This window comes from Pelmatolapia mariae, linkage group LG9, assembly GCF_036321145.2.
Source record: "Pelmatolapia mariae isolate MD_Pm_ZW linkage group LG9, Pm_UMD_F_2, whole genome shotgun sequence".
NCBI classification, from domain to species: domain Eukaryota; kingdom Metazoa; phylum Chordata; class Actinopteri; order Cichliformes; family Cichlidae; genus Pelmatolapia; species Pelmatolapia mariae.
In genome coordinates, this window is record NC_086235.1 from 16,001,826 (window position 1) to 16,018,075 (window position 16,250).

The window sequence follows — 16,250 nt, forward strand, 5'->3', positions numbered from 1 at the left end:
ACTCTGTTATAGTGAATGGAAGTGGAAAAGCTGTAAAACTTATGAAAATGCAGTAAAAAGTCTCAAATTAACGTCTTTCATCACATTTTCCAAAACCGTCCAATGGGTCTGATTGGAGTCTTTGCTGAGCTGATTCTGGCCCCCGGGCCTTATATTTGACACCCCTGCCTTAAATCATAACTCTGAAAACTCCAAGGTCGCAGCTCTTGATGCTCATGTGACCCAGTTAATGGAGATCTAATTAAATTGAATTACATGGTGCAATTTGCACTTTTTAAAAACATACTTTTATCAATCCAGGACAGCAGCTCTGAGTGTTACCGCTGGAAACGGCCCTTTTACTCTTTTTTAAACACTTCTTATATACCAGAGTCCTGTTGATTATAACATAAAAGACCTCTTTAATGAAAACGATCTGTGATTATGTGTTTAGTGACATCATCACTGCAGCTTTTTCCCCTTCATAACAAATTATTTTCAGTTTGTTTGAAATCAGTCGGGGCCGTGGAGCTGAAACGTCTGGACTGAATTCTGAGCGTTTCATTTTGATCTAAGTTACACTTAGCTAATTAAACACATCGCCATGGACGCTGTGTCACTGTGAGGCCTTACATTTAAATGAATCGCACAGATAACCCCACAGCATCACTTACACGAGTATACTTTTTCCTTTTTCATTAAATAATGTATAAGAAACCACATAAGCAAAGAAGAAGGAGACAAGAGGAGGGGGAAAGCAAAGAAAATCCCCAAGTTGAAACTACACCCTCCGTCCTTCCCTTCGTACTCATTTCTTCATCCGTTCTCTCACGCCTCTCCTTTCCCCGCTGTGGGATGCTTGTGGAGGATAGCGATCATAACCACCAGGTTCAGGCGTTATGGTCGTGGCGTTTATCGGCTCCGGATGTTTCTTGTGTTACCGTGTTTGAGAGCGCCTGCATGGAGACACAGAGGGAAGCTTTGAGAGCGGCTGGAATGGTTTCCTGTGATAACTGAAAGCTCAGGAGAGGTTTTGATTGATTGTGTGTGTGTGTGTGTGTGTGTGTGTGTGTGTGTGTGTGTGTGTGTGTGTGTGTGTGTGTGTGTGTGTGTGTGTGTGTTTTCTTTCTGGTTAAACTTCCTCCACGGACCCTGACTGACATGGAATAACCTGCAGAGGATCTAGACAGCGAGGGCAGAGAATCCAATCTAGTTTGGCTTTGGTAAACTGATAAATAGACTCAAACATCTGACACGAGTTTTCCTCCTAGGAGCACGGCAGTGCGTTCAGTATATGTGCTCATTTTTATTGATCTTATGATTTTTAGAGATATGCACAATTTTTCATTGTCTACTCACTCTAAAAAAATGAAATGTTGCATTCACTTAACCAAGTCATGGCAACCCACAAACTCAGCTGTTTAAATCTTAAAAGTGAAATACAAATAATTATAATTATATGTTTTGTTTTGTTTTTAAAAAAGCCAAAGCAGGTAGTCGCATTGCTTTAAGCTGACATGATTAAGTTCAGCTTAAACACAAATGAAGATTATGTAGAAGGTCATGTTCAACTGAAAATGTTTAAATTCACCTTATATCATTCTTTTTTTAATATCCTTTTCTAAACCTGAATATCAGGTTTAAATACTAAGCGCTTAAATCAGAACATAACTAAAATGGTAAATAGCGTTTTTCTGCTCTACCTTAATTCCGTCTATGCAACTTTTTTCTATGCTTAGCATATCTAACATTCACACAACACCACCAACCACCATCCTTCCCATTAGTAGATGACCTGCTCTACCTTCTGAGCTACACCTGAATCCATTCAAGCTAGGACAACTGGCAAGAACCTGCAACACAAGCGTTACGCGTTTCAAATAACCGAGAAGGTTGTCTGCCTAAGGGAAGGCAGAGGCTCTTAGCTATAGCTTACTCCAGCACTTCAAGTCATTTACAGTCATACTACCACTCTGCTACCTTAAATGCAAAAACAATGCCTGACGGTTCTTGTTTATTATACCAATAAATGCTACGCTTACAGCAATGATGCTTAATGCTTTCTCATTGATATTGCATCAAAATCTTACCAACAGAAACATGACCAAGGGCAGGGGCGGATCTAGAGAAATTTTCTTAGGGTGGCAGAGAAATCAAATGGGGTGGCAAAATCAAAGCCTTTTTTTTTTTCAAACACATATGCAGGTGGTTACATATGGTTAAAATGATTCAAATGCAGTATACATGCTTTTCATATAAATATAGTCTATAACTTAATTATTTTCTTTAGCCCACATAATTAAACATGTTAGTTTCACATAAAAATCCACATAAAACATGTGAATTTTGACTTTATGTACTGTGTAGCCTGTATAATAAATAAATATGTAGCCTAATACATATAAAATCCAGAAAGCTACACAACATGGGGCGGTGTTGTTGAAATGTGCTCTGGCACAATCATAGGCATGGGTTGCTGCTGAAAACAAGAAAAAAGCCATCCTGCTATGGGCTGAACCATTTGTTAATTGTGGAGGGGGGGGGGGGGGGGGGGGGGGGACACTGTGCAATAAATTCATTTGTAGAATTTATATTCACTGTTAACTGCAACTGCACTCAAAGTGTTAATGGTATCTTATTTTAATAAACAACACTGTCATATGCAAAACTAGGGTGACACTAGAGGTGCCAAGAGATCATTTTAGGGTGGCACATGCCACCCCATGCCACCCTTCTAGATCCCCCCCTGACCAAGGGGTTTTATTGACACCATGTGAATTAAGCTAGCAGTAACTCATTTTTAAACTCCATCAAAGTATACAGAGAAACACATAAAAACTGATAAACTATTTCTTCATCATCTCCAGCTGCAAAAGGTTGATATATAAAAATCGCTTTTCCTCAAAAAGAGTCTGAATTTGAGGATGGAAGATCCGCACAGGTCAAGCCCTAGTTCTTTGAAAGTGAGGTGGTTATGTTAATTTGAGTCTGGAGAGTCTATTTTGTAGCCTTAACATATCTACTATTAATTTAATACTAAGAAATCTGCTTATTTTTAGTATAAAAATGTCACCATAAAAACATAGATGTAACGTAAACAACATCAGCCCATTTTGAGCTTAAGTGGACTAAACTGGTCAAACTGGTGACTATAACCTTAAGTGGCTCAAGGACAATAATGCATCTCAGTTTTTCTACGTTACAAAGAAACTAAAACACACTTAAGGAAATGAAGCTATAACATTGCAGATGAAGTGCTAACAGCTCATTACCCAGATTTTGCTCTTTAATTATTATCATCCTCCATGTGCCTGCACGGTTCGTCTCCAGCTTGCTCACACAGACCAAACACATGCACATTATGGTGACTGGCCATAGGTGTGGATGTGGGCCTAAATGCTTGCGTGTTTCTCTGTGTCTGTCTGGTTTTTGATTTATTTGAAAATCAACAAATCAATAATGTATTATTTTTGGGGTTTTTTTAATCTAGAATGAAGTGGGAGTCAGATTTGAACATAGCAATTGATGAAAATCTCTGGTCAGATTTATGCTGTAAGAGTTTGTCACCTCACGTCACAGAAATTACATAAATCCAAACCAAAATTCTCAGGTATGCACTTTAGGTTCAGAATAAATATTGGTTCTTTTGTACACTGTACCTGTCTTTGTATAAACGTGGGTTTCTTGGGGTATCATCTCTGCAATATAATGGCTAATATCAGGGGAATCACTGCCTTTAGATCCTGAATTGTGTTTACTAGTAAATCAGACAAACATCTGTGAATCTGTGAGCAAACATCAAGCAGAATTTATAGAGGTCGCCTTTAGCCAGGAAATACACTGCAACAGCACAGAAGTTGTATTCCTTTAGAAAAAAAATCACAAAGTTCTCCCCAATAAAACAACAAATAAAAGATATCACAACAGTGTAAAGCAGAATGCTACTTAAACAACAATTTAATTAAACGCTTGTCTATAAAAATGTCTTCAGCTGCTTTTTACAAGAGTCACTGGTGTCTTTACAGTGTGGAGACCGTGGAAGAGATGTCCACAAGCCCAATCCCCACCAGTTTTAAAGGTACGACCTTAGACGGTGTTACCTGATCTTAAAAATCTTAATAGCTTAATAAATATAGCAAAAAATAGAATAGCAAACATTAGATGGCATTAAGTGGCTCTCTATAAAACAGTGTGAAGCGTAGTGGACAGTGCAGTAAGGTATCATAATGTGTGTTCACATGTTGTGAGAGTGCAGGGCTGACATACAAGATGATTCTGTGTCGCATTATAGAGTTACTGCATGAGGTATGAAAGCTTTCCTCTATCTGTCCTCGTATCTGTTAGACAAGGTGCTTTCTGGTGACCTGTCCAGTAAGTGGGACAGAGGGTGGTCAAGATTATCCATGATGGATGACAGTTTGTTCAGTAACCTTATCTCCAAAAGTGCCCGGTGTGCAGCCAGTCACAGAGCCAGCCTGCCTGATGAATTTATTCAGTCCAATGCTGCCCTCCCAGAAATTTCTCATATTTTCATATGATTTCTCTTTTATGTACACAGAGTGAAAAAATGTGCTTCTTCAATTCTTCCAGTGGCCAGGTTATTTATTTATTCATCTATCTGGTTATATTTGATCCATTGTATCAGAGTTAGCGTAAAGCTAATTTGCACCTACAGTCCCTTGGGAGGTTACATGCAAAAGATCACAAAAATAACACACGGAAAGTCAATGATAGAACAACCGCACGGCCATAAGCCTCGAACAACAAAAAACAGGCATCGATGTTTACGAGTCTGCGAGTCTTTCAGCAAATATTTCCATTTGTTTATAAAGCTGGGGAGCCCTGGGTCTATTAGATATACAGTCTAGTATAATAAGTGGAGGTGTCTGCGGCTCAGGTGCTAGCCACAGACGCCTCATTTACTCTAACTGTTGAATTAATCGTGAGAACTGGTCTCCTTCTTGTGACCCACATCCTGCTCTTCTGGGCTTACCTCATTTCTGATCTGCTCACTCTCACGTGCAGCGCGTTCAGCAGAGGCGGCGATGTTGACATCTGCTGGAGTTTAAGCTTTGATGGAAACTTGGAGCATTTCCTTTAGTATAAACCTTTACCTGGACTTCACTTCACTTGCCTACATTTTACAGTTTTGGTTACATGATTCATGATGAAAATCAATAAAAACTTTAATACAGCTAGCTCAAAATCAAAATGCTGGAACAATAAATGGTTGTAAAAGTTAAAGAATGCAACTTGTTCATTATCCATCCATCCATCTTCTTCCACTTATCCAGTTTGGGATCACACAGACTGGAGCTTATTCCGGGCAGGTCATCAGTCTACTGCAGAGCTAACACAGAAAGCTACTCACACCTACGTACAATTTAAGGTCACTGAATACTTGGTGTGTTTAACATTGGCTGTGAAGACAGAGTATAAAATGTCCACAATGTGGATCTAACAGCAGTTCTGTTTTCTCTTTTATATCGGATCTTGGGGTTGTGTGACGTAGTATAATACAGAAAAGTCATCGTCACTTTGCAGGAAACCAAAAATGCTGTTTTCTACACAAAGGAAAATCCACAGATGTGAAACACCGATGGAGTCTGATCGGCGCTACGCATAAAACTGCACTAAGAGATTTAAAAAGAGACGGGCTGACACAAATAACTGGAGAAACCCAACAGCAGACGCGCTGATAAATCCAGCATGTGTTTCTCTTCTCATGCAGCCGGGATGCCATTCAGCATGATGATTCGGAACGAGGCGGGAAATCGATATCCGTGCAGCTTAGCTGGTGAGAGCAGGTTGCCAGCCAAGCAGTCAACAATGAGTTGACAGCAGATGTGTCAGACAGCTAGAGAGCTAATTGTGTCATCAATTATTAACAGTGACAGCGGATGGTTATTGACGTAGCCTGCGAGAGCTAAACCACAGTGTTTTTGTGGCTTAGTCATTGTTTCTTTCTTTTGCACTGGAAAAAATGATGACCCAAACTCCTGTGCAGGTTCATGTTACTTTATTTGTAACCTGAAGGTGGATTTGTTGTGCAGGTAGGTGAGCCATCATTCCTCACATGGACATTTTCAAAACAAACCCAGACAACAGATGAATACAAAGTAATCGAGAAGCAAATAAATAATAGATAAATCATACCACCATGTAGGATGTCAGTGTGTTTATCTGAGGGATTTTTATACATCCTGGTTCTGCTGAAGGTTTCTTCCTGTTAAAAGGGAGTTTTTCCTTCCCACTGTCACCAAAGTGCTTGATCGTAGGGGCACATGTGATTGTTGGGGTTTTCTCTGTGTTATTGTACAGCCTTTACCTTACAATATAAAGCACCTTGAGGTGACTGTTGTTGGGATTTGGTGTTATATAATTAAAATAGTGCTGTCAGCGTTAATCTCGTTAAAATGACGTTAACACCATAACTGCATTAACGCGGCAAATCTCCATTAGCGTTGATGCCGCGCAGCCCCACGCACAGGCGATGCGCGTTAATTCGCTAACGGAGATTTGGCGCGTTAATGCGGTTATGGTGTTAACATCATTTTAACGAGATTAATGCTGACAGCACTAAATTAAAACTGAATTAAACTGAATACATCCCCCATCCCTCCTCTGTACATGTCCGAACCATCTCAGCCTCGTCTGTCTTTGTCTCCAAATCGCTCAGCCTGAGCTGTCCCTCTGATCTACTCATTTCTAATCTTATCCATCCTGGTCACTCTCAATAGAAATCTCAACATCCTCAGCTCTGCGACCTTCAAGGTCATGCTCCTGTACATCAAAGCAGATCTCACTACCATCTTGCTGCTATCCTGTCACAAATCACCCCTAAATCTCATCTTCACCTGCTCTGGATAATTGACCCAGGTATTAAGAGTAAGAAAGAATAAGTGTGCATGGAAGCAAAAAGACAATGTTTTTTTTTCTTGTTTAACTTGTGAGTCTAACAGATCTGTGAATCAAAATGAGGGGAATACGCATTTAAGAGTCCTGCTAAAATATGTCTGTGTAGGTTCTCAGTCATCCAGGTCAGGGCCCGGTGTAATGAGCTTGGAAAGAAAGCAACTGGAGTTCTTTAAGTTTTGTGGAGATGTTTCACCTCTCATCCAAGAGGCTTCTTCAGTTTTAAAACCAAAAGGTGGAGAGTCCCTTCTCAGGCGCCTCCACCCTCCACGTACATCGAGGTCATCTGACAGCATGAGGCAAGGTATCGCAGTGGTTTCACTAGAAACCTCTGGCGGTAATGACCCACGCCTTTCTTTACATATTGGCTCCCACCAGAGTTTAAATATCTGGGACTCTCAACCTTTTGGTTTTAGAACTGAGGAAGCCTCTTGGGGTGAGGCAACTTCACGTAACTTAAAGAAGTCCAGTTGCTTTCTTTCCAAGCTCCTTAGACTCCTGCTAAATGATCTAAAATCAAAACTGCTGCCAGAGTGCAGCGTTCTTTAACTATAGTGAGTGAAACACCAGTGAGCATTCATGACTGCTCACTCTCTTGTCTGACGAACAAGACTGGTGCAATCAGATGGCACCCGAAACCGCATTGTGCAATTTGCACCTCAGTAACATTCTTGCAAATCATTGCAGCAGCTTTAGCTTTGTTGTGTGATAGGATTTATAAAAGCGTGACATTTTCTACAGCTATAAAGGTCTGAATAATGCAAGCTTCCCTGCTCTTTGCACTTTATGGCTTTTTTACCTCTAGGCAAGGTGGATGCAGCATACATGACAATGGGTCATTTCTGCATTTCAATGAGTGCGCAACCTTTAGTGAAAACCGGGTCTGCTAGCTTGACAAAATTCCTCATATGGAGCTTTAACTTCTTCTCTGGAGGGAGGTGAAGTTGTTGTTCATGTGGGTTGTGAATAAAGGTGTGATAAAGATCCCAGCTATCACATTTTGCTTGTTTGGTTTAGTTTTCACACGCACACAAAGTCAGAAGGTGATGAATTGCAAGAAAGATTAAAGGCATGTAAACACAGGGGAGGAGGAAGAGAGAGGTGAGTGATGAACCTTAATTTTCCAGTAGTGATTGAGAGAGCTGACACTGTTTACCCATTTCTCAGTTATCTTTGTCAAACATGTAGTTCCCCTCTGTGTATTTCAGTGCATGACTAACATGCAGTGACGTTAATGCCCGCTGTACATTCAACAGCAGCTGATTTTTTTCCATACTAAATTTAGATATTTTGGTGAAGTTGGATGAAGCTCGGGTTTCCATTGCCACGCTTAGACTTTATCATAGATTTGAAGCTACATTTTTCATGCTGTATACAGTACTGTGTAAAAGTCTTGAGCCACCCCTCAAACCCTCATTTATATTTTGCTGCTGTGAAGCTGGACTTTCTTGTTATTTTTTTTTTAAGGTGATTGTGAGAAATAGTTCTCCAGGCCTTCTTTTTCTTTGGACATTGGCTTCTTTTTCACTCATTTTCAGTCCAGTCCTTGTACCGGACATTTTCTAGGGAATGTTTTTCTTGTTTCAAAGTTTCAAATTGAATCTTTAGGCACTAAAGTATTTCTTCACCAACAAGGTGATTCCCAAAAAGCTATTAGCTGAAAAACTATTCTAAACAACAACAACAACAACAGTTTGTGCTCATGTGTCTTTAAGGTTTAACAAAAGAGAGCAACACCAGTCTGTGTAACTTTTAATAAAGAATAACAAGCACAGAGTCATTTACAGAGACCCACCATAGTTACAGAATCACAATCAGAACATCACATGCACAAGATAGCTCATGTAGTTAAGTATATCTTGTATTAAAAGATTATATAGAGACAAAATACGATACTATGGATCTTTCCATTCAGCCAGGTCAGCATTAACACAGACAAGGGGACAATTTTACATGAAAAATTTATCAAAATTGATGGAAATATGAAAGCAGAAAAGTATAATCAAGACAAGAAAGCTTATCTAAGCGAGTTCAGGCTGTGTTGAATAATATAGGTGACCATAGCGAATCGCTGCACCCATTTCATATTTTCCTAGCAAATAACAAGGTACAATAAGGTAGTTTAAACCCACTTATAGAGAGTTTAGCGAATTCAAAATAAGTTATAAAGACTAAAATAAATGATAATAATAAATAATAAAAGTTATTAAACTAATATATGCAAAACAATAAAATAAGTTGAGTGTGGGACCAAGACTTAAACAATTTCAGTCAGGTCAGTGTTCAGAACAGTTCATCTGCTCCAAATGTGGCCACTAGAGGGCGAACTTTAACTTTACCATCCATCCGTCCATTCATTTACTCCTCTTCCTAACTGATCTAAGCTCATTAGGAGGTTAAAACCCAGACACATCGATTCAATGCACCACAACTAAATTCTTTCCTGTAAATATACATTAAAATTCATCTTAGGTGACTTTGATTTGGTTTGATAGCAAAGAAATATAAGGTTTATGTGTGAAAAGAGCCCAAAAAAGTGTATTAGTCACTTGTGCTCGGAGCGTCATACTGCACAAAATCTCAAAAACCAATGAGTGTTAAGTATGGAAAATGTATTTCTTCTGATTCTTGCATAGTTCTATTATGTTTACAGTGCACCCATAATTTTACATTTATTTATTTTCCTTTGCACTTCCCATGCCTGCCTTTTTTACACATGACTATGTACTTTGTTGCACTGTGTGTGGGTGTAAAGCTTTCTATAATGTTTGTTTTGAAAAGTGCTATATAAATAAACTTTATCACCCTTATATGTACACAGGAGCTACCAAGCAACAGAATTAATGTCGCAGGAGGTACATAAATGTCAAAGGACTGTCTTCATGTCAATATCAGAGATCACATCAAAAGTCACCAAATTGTTCAGCAACAAACCACAGCCTGAACTAAATGAAACCAGGTCCAGTATTTTCATACACAGTAATGTGCAAAAGTCTTGAGTCACCCATTATTTATTTATAGTTCATTTTCAGTGAGCCAGACTTTTAGTTCTCCAGCTTTCTGAAGATCCTTCAAAGGTTTTCTTTGGACAATGGTTGCTTTTTCACTCATTTTCAGCCCTTGTACTCGGCCAGTTTCACAGGAGTGTTTTTCTTGTTTGTAAAACCACTGCACACAGACCTATGAATCATTCAAGCATAAAAAGAACCACCTAACTCAAGAGATGAACCAGTATTGTGTCAACACATAACAGGCAACTTAGGAAAGAACCTATTTATTGTGTATGTATGCATTGTCTCTTTAGGCACTTTGTTACTAACAGCCTGTCACAAAACACACAGTTTCTTCCAGTTTCTTTAGTTGAATATATGGAAAAATGAAAAAGAAAACACAGTTTGACAGGAATAAGTTAGTATTTCTGCACCAACATGGTGATTCCCAAAAAGATATAAGTAAAAACTTAGCATATCTCAGCATGTAGTGCAGTGAGTCCTTAAAAAGTTTGAGGAAACTAAACAAATGGAGGACAAGCAAAAAGGTGTCAGGCCTAATGAATGTATCTGGCCCTTTATTTGATTATTCTAATGTTCACCAAAGCCTCATCACAAATTATCTCAGTGGAAGCGTAATGACTCAGTTAAAGTAAAAGAGTTCAAATGGTGAGTGTCTACGGCCATCTGTAAAACACAGTGGAGGCTCTGTCATGATTTGGAGATCTGATCCAACACCAAGAATTATGAAAGCAAGAAAGTACCATCAGATTTTGAACCACCATGCAAAACCATCTGGCAAACAGCTGGTTGACAACAGTTGACAATCGGTATGACAATAATCCCAAATACACTGCCAATACAGTGAACCCATACCAAGATAGAAAAACATACAATGAGACACTATCAGTCACTGATTGACCTCCCCAGAGCCCGGACCTCAACATTATTGAAGCAGTGTGGGATCATGTTGACAGAGAAGAGAATAAAAGGCAGCAAACATCCAAAAAGAAGAGCTTTGTATGTCCTTCAAGAAGCCTGGAGAACTATTCCTGAAGCCTACTTAAAGAAATGACAAGAAAGCTTGACTAAGAGAGTTCAGGCTGTGTTGAAGAATAAAGTTGGACAAACAAAATATTGACTTTCACACACCTTAAAATGGTAAAAACGCTGTTTTTCTTACCTTACATACTGTATTTTCATGTGTGTTTGCACGGTTCAATAAATCGGTGCACCTAGAGTTTATCACAGTACTATAGAGTTACTAATCAGAGTATGGTTGCCCAGTCAAATCTCTTAACTTGACCAGCCCCTCCCCCACTATCCCTGTGCGGTCATGCACCTTGTTGAACAGTGTGGGAGAAGTGGCTGATAAAGACAGACAAACAAAAGTGAAAATGTGGAGCTGAAACGCTGAGAGAGAAATAGAAAAAGAAACTAGAAAATTAGAAACTAGATTGAGCAAAATGTGTCAAATGAATCATCATCTTAGCTGCTGCACTGTTAACAGTAGTACCAGGAACAGCTGATATAAAGCCCTGGCAGTCACAAAAAGGTGTTGTTGCTAGCTAGTTAATTTTTTTTTCTTTTTGACTGATCATGGTGGGCCACCTGGACCAAAAATGCCAGGGCTGATTTTTTTGTCTCAGTCCAGGCCTGGTTGCAGCATTCACAAAGTAATACTCAAACACATTCTCAGACTTACCTGGTGACCACTCTGTCCTTTGTTATCCCACCCACTTAATGAGTCAGAGTACAAAGTTGGGAATACATTTCTTTACTGTTTTATCAAATAAAAACCCACAGATTTGTTTTATCATCACGAAGAATCACGTGGACAGAACTGGACGTAATGACATAATCCAAATACAAAGTGCACTTGCAGATATGAGCAAACATCTGACTCTAGTTACGGCTGCATGGGAATGGCATGTCTGCTTGTAAATGGCTGTGTCAACTCTTAGAACCACCGCAGAGCCTCCCTCAGGCACCAATCAAAGGCACAAACAACTTTTGTGTTCTTTGACTGAGGATTACTCAGGCAGGGCTTCAGTCACGAGTCTTGACATTACAGGTTAAACAAAGTAAGCAAGAAAACTGAGGAATTTAAAAAGACAATGAGAGCAAGTCTAATTAACTATGATTGAAAACCTTAAACCAAAGCTAGGTGACCTCAAGGTTTGGTTCTGTTTCCATGCTGAAAAAAGCATCACATCGCACAGGCCTGTTCCTTTTAACTGTATGTGTCCTGGATTAAAGTGGCAAAAATAGATTTTTTTTCTTTGTGTTACAGGTTTTCCCAGTTAATTAAAGGACTGATTATAGTGAAGCTGACTCTGTTAATATAAATACTAAGACACTGTGTGTAAATAAAAAGTAACCACATTTGACAGCTTAATATGGAGTAATATATTAATATGATAAAGTGAAATGTCTCCCCCTTATCAGGAGCCTTTACTTTTAAAGGGATTGCAGAGACTGTCTGGCCTGTGTTTTTGTCACCGTCACCCCAAGTCCACCTTCCTGAGACTGTAAGCTTAGCGGAAGTAAGGTGGCCAAGGATTAGTCAGTGTCAAAACGACCGTCCAGGATGAGACGAACAGCCGAACATACTTGAGTACATCACGAAGATGGCCACAACAGACCGCCTGCTTAGAGAATACTTCAGGCAGCAGAAACCTGAGAAAGAAGAGGAACAATGAGAAGAACCATGATGGAAGGACAGGCCCCTGCATGGTATGTACCACCAGCAGATAGAGTAAGTGGCTGGCATCCAGAAATCCAACCAGTGGCTGGACAAAGCTGGACTGAAAGACAGCACAGAGGCACTAATCATGGCAGCACAGGAACAAGCTCTGAGCACAAGATTCATAGAGGCTGAGGTCTATCACACAATTCAGTTCAATTCAATTTTATTTATATAGCGCCAAATCACAACAACAGTCGCCTCAAGGCACTTTATATTGTAGGTAGACCCTACAATAATACATACGGAGAAAAAACCAACAATCAAATGAACCCCTATGAGCAAGCACTTTGGCGACAGTGGGAAGGAAAAACTCCCTTTTAACAGGAAGAAACCTCCGGCAGAACCAGGCTCAGGGAGGGGCGGCCATCTGCTGCGACTGGTTGGGGTGAGAGAAGGAAGACAGGATAAAGACATGCTGTGGAAGAGAGACAGAGATTAATAACAGATACGACTCAATGCAGAGAGGTCTGTTTACACATAGTGAGTGAAAAAGGTGACTGGAAAGGAAAAACTCAATGCATCATGGGAATCCCCCGGCAGCCTACGTCTATTGCAACATAACTAAGGGAGGATTCAGGGTCACCTGATCCAGCCCTAACTATATGCTTTAGCAAAAAGGAAAGTTTTAAGCCTAATCTTAAAAGTAGAGATAGTGTCTGTCTCCCAAATCCAAACTGGAAGCTGGTTCCACAGAAGAGGGGCCTGAAAACTGAAGGCTCTGCCTCCCATTCTACTTTTAAATACTCTAGGAACAACAAGTAAGCCTGCAGTACGAGAGCGAAGTGCTCTAATAGGGTGATATGGTACTACAAGGTCATTAAGATAAGATGGGGCCTGATTATTTAAGGCCTTGTATGTGAGGAGCAGATTTTGAATTCAATTCTGGATTTAACAGGAAGCCAATGAAGGGAAGCCAATACAGGAGAAATATGTTCTCTCTTTCTAGTCCCTGTCAGTACTCTTGCTGCAGCATTTTGGATTAGCTGAAGGCTTTTCAGGGAGTTTTTAGGACTTCCTGATAATAATGAATTACAGTAGTCCAGCCTGGAAGTAATAAATGCATGAACTAGTTTTTCAGCATCACTCTGAGACAGGATATTTCTAACTTTAGAGATGTTGCGCAAATGGAAGAAAGCAGTCTTACATATTTCTTTAATATCTGCATTGAAGGACATATGCTGGTCAAAAATCACTCCAAGGTTCCTCACAGTGTTACTGGAGGCCAAGGTAATGCCATCCAGAGTAAGAATCTGGTTAGATACCATATTTCTAACATTTTCAGGGCCGAATACAATGACCTCAGTTTTATCTGAATTAAGGAGCAGAAAGTTAGAGGCCATCCAGGTCTTTATGTCTTTAAGACATTCCTGCACCAGGCAAGACGCCCCTGAGAACTGGCTCCAGCAGATCCCATGAACACATCGGAGATCTCTGTCCAAAAAAGTGCAGTCATAGGACCTGACCAGCTCCCAGGCCTCAGGTAGAGGAGCCGAGCTTGAAGAATAAAGACCACCCCACAGGGTGAGTGGGATATTATTTTAAATTATCTCTGCCTCTGTCTCTGTCTCTCTCTATATATATATACAGGGTGGGCCATTTATATGGATACACTGTAATAACATGGGAATGGTTGGTGATATTAAAGTCCTGTTTGTGGCACATTAGTATATGTGAGGGGGCAAACTCCTCAAGATGGTTGGTGACCATGGTGGCCATTTAAAAGTCGGCCATCTTGGATACAACTTTTGTTTTTTCAATAGGAAGAGGGCCATGTGACACATCAAACTTATTGGTAATGTCACAAGAAAAACAATGGTGTGCTTGGTTTCAACGTAACTTTATTCTTTCATGAGTTATTTACAAGTTTCTGACCACTTATAAAATGTGTTCAATGTGCTGCCCATTGTGTTGGATTGTCAATGCAACCCTCTTCTCCCACTCTTCACACACTGATAGCAACACCGCAGGAGAAATGCCAGCACAGGCATCCAGTATCCGTAGTTTCAGGTGCTGCACATCTCGTATCTTCACACCATAGACAATTGCCTTCAGATGACCCCAAAGATAAAAGTCTAAGGGGGTCAGATCGGGAGACCTTGGGGGCCATTCAACTGGCCCACGACGACCAATCCACTTTCCAGCAAACTGTTCATCTAGGAATGCTCGGACCTGGCACCCATAATGTGGTGGTGCACCATCTTGATGGAAAAACTCAGGGAACATGCCAGCTTCAGTGCATAAAGAGGGAAACACATCATCATGTAGCAGTTTCAAATATCCAGTGGCCTTGAGGTTTCCATTGATGAAGAATGGACCCACTATCGTTGTACCCCATATACCACACCAAACCATCACTTTTGTTGTTCCAACAGTCTTGGAGGGATCCATCCAATGTGGGTTAGTGTCAGACCAATAGCGGTGGTTTTGTTTGTTAACTTCACCATTCACATAAAAGTTTGCCTCATCACTGAACAAAATCTTCTGCGTGAACTGAGGGTCCTGTTCCAATTTTTGTTTTGCCCATTCTGCAAATTCTGTGCGCCGATCTGGGTCATCCTCGTTGAGATGCTGCAGTAGCTGGAGTTTGTAAGGGTGCCATTTGTGAGTAGCTAATATCCGCCGAAGGGATGTTCGACTAATGCCACTCTCCAGTGACATGCGGCGAGTGCTACGCTGTGGGCTCTTGCTGAATGAAGCTAGGACAGCCACTGATGTTTCTTCATTAGTGACAGTTTTCTTGCGTCCACATTTTGGCAAATCCAACACTGAACCAGTTTCACGAAACTTAGCAAGCAGTTTGCTAACTGTAGCATGGGAGATGGGTGGTCTCGTAGGGTGTCTTGCATTGAAATCTGCTGCAATGACCCGGTTACTGCGTTCACCAGATATCAACACGATTTCGATCCGCTCCTCACGTGTTAACCTCTTCGACATGTCAATGGCTGTGAACAAAGAGAAACTTGTAAATAACTCATGAAAGAATAAAGTTCAGTGTGCCCCCTCACATATACTAATGTGCCACAAACAGGACTTTAATATCACCAACCATTCCCATGTTATTACGGTGTATCCATATAAATGGCCCACCCTGTATATATATATATAGAGAGAGTGTAAAAGTATTCATCACACAGAACCATATGCAATATTTTATTGGATAACAAATATTGACTCATTCATATTTTTATTGCTTTAATCCTGCAGTGAGAGATTTTTTTAATTTAAAGCTACAGATAAAGTTCTAATAGTTCATTGCTCAGACTGAGCAGAGAATATATAAAGTTTTTGTTGATTCAAAGAATCAATCAATTAATGACTTTGGTATAGTACCACCGGCATTCGAGACGGGTTCTTCTTCTTCTTCTTCTTCACATTTTCCAGAGCGATCCAGTGGGCTGGACTGGACTATTAGCTGAGTCTATTCTGGTTCCTGAGCCTTAAGTTTCACACCCCTGGTTTAGAGCAATGTTTCCCCTCTTATCAGTTTTGTCACAAATTGTTTGTTGACTTGTTCGTAAAATTCTGCTGAACATGATCAAGCTTGGACTCACGTTTGGTAACTAAAGGGTCCACTCTGAAAGTGAGTGTATTATATTGAATTTATATGTGATTATTCG